Raw genomic sequence first — 2084 nt, 5'->3', positions numbered from 1 at the left:
GACCCTCACCTTCCTCAGTGTTTCCTTTCTGGTCAACATAACTTATAGAACCTATAGACCAATGCAGGATATTCAGTTTAGATTTTGTTCCACATTGTGCATAGATTCATAGATTTTTTAACACAAAAAGGATCACCTGGGTTGCCTAGTCTGATAAAATGATCTGTAACATTTTACCCAATGTTTATGCAGTGATGGAAATTGGGAGCCCTACTATATAAGGAAGCAATAACAAGGTCAATAAATCACTGTGGCTGAAAGAGAAGATAGCTTTAAGAAAACAATCCAGCTGAGAATGAAAGCACCCAAGGGATGATACATTTATCACTCCTCTTGATGAGCAGTACCAGTTATTAATTATCTTGAATGCCATGAGGCAGTTCTTTTTTTTTTTTATTTACACAATAAAACACTAACTTGCAATGATAATTTACTGCAAACAACCAAAAACCCAATGTACAACAATACTTTCATTTGTCTGTGACAGTTGTGTGGATGATCAAAAGCAGCTGTAAGTGGTTTTGATAAATGAAGGCAATATTCAGGGTAGAAACAAGAAAATAAGAAATAGAAAACAATTTAAGTATCTGTTTGAATAAATGAGGAAAATCCTAGAGGGATGGAGACAATGGATGTTTCTTTATTGACTTCAGTGGGGCCATGAACTCCACCCCGTATCTTTTTTCCTATAAGAAGGAGGAGCCAGACAGAGTCAGTATTGGCCAGTATGTGGCACCAGCAAGGCTTGGCAGTCCCTTTAGTGTCTATGTAGCACTAACATTTCTATCCCTGGTAACTGTGAGGAAAACCTTGCAAGTGTAACCCAGTATCTGAGCCAAACATAAAAAGAAGAAATTGCTGCAAGACAGCAAATTCTTGCTGTTTGGCTTCATGGATATTGCCTTGGGGGTGATGGATCCCAGGGTATGCATTTCATCTGCAGAGCAAGGAAACCCCATGGAGTTCCCTCTGTTGGGGCCAGGCATCCAGCTTGCTGTCTCACAGGATTGGGCCCCTGAAGTCTTGGGAGTGGCAGGGGCCCAAACACTTCCAAGCAATGTCTATACTGGCCAATAAACAGATCAGCATGGTTGATCCCACAACAAAAGCAACATCTGTTTGTAGTTTATGAGACAATGTTGGTTACTTGAAAGAGAAATAGGAACAGTCAAATGGCCCCAGTCATAATCCTTTTGGGATTATTTAGTGGCAGGGAGATAAACTAAGGTGTATCACCAGCACTGGGCACATCTACATGTTCATTAATGCCCCTTAATTACAAAGCATTATGTTTACTACCTGTAGTGACAGGTACTAACTTAATGTGCCATAATTGGTGCTACTGCGCATTAATGCACATGAACGACTTTTAGTGATGTTAATGTGCATTAGACTAAATCAAGTTGCATTAGTGCATTAGCACAGCTTTTGCCAGCTGTGCTAATTAATGCTCAGTGGAATTATTCTCCTGCACATTAGGCGTCTTGTGTAGATGCTCCCACTGAAAGCAGGCCACAGGTGCCAGCTCTCACAAGTCTAATCAGACTCCTGGGTGCTGTGTGCTGGGTGATAGTATATTTCCAGATGACCCAGAAAACAAAGAATTTGACTTGTATTACTTTTGTAATCAAGAAACTGGCTGTTGGCTTGTAACAGCGGCACTCCTTTATTTAACCTGAAAATAGAAACCCACTGATTTTGACTGATGATGTTATGTCTGGGATGGTGTCAGTCACTGAGCTGTGACTCAGGAACTAGCTCAGCCTCTGACCCATTAGAATTTTATTGTTTCAATACAACAGATTAATTATACTGATTCACTGTGCGAGAAGCTGTACTTTGATTTTGTTCCCCATGGCAATATCCTTTAGACTTAAATCTGATATCAATACAAACATTATGCTTTTAAAATTACCAAAGTGGGGTGCCATTTCTCTCATGATTGAAGATTATCCTAAACCAGCTTCAGTCTGGTTTTTCTAAAGAAAATATTCAGCATTCACTGTGTCCTGGTTTACGATAAGAGTGACACAAGCTGCACATTGCTAATTTGTATGAGAGCTTAAACAAGAAAGGTTTTAGAG

Source organism: Gavialis gangeticus, unplaced genomic scaffold (assembly GCF_001723915.1).
Source record: "Gavialis gangeticus isolate Ggan-Ray unplaced genomic scaffold, GavGan_comp1, whole genome shotgun sequence".
Classification (NCBI taxonomy): domain Eukaryota; kingdom Metazoa; phylum Chordata; order Crocodylia; family Gavialidae; genus Gavialis; species Gavialis gangeticus.
Note: the sequence above shows the minus strand (reverse complement) of the source record.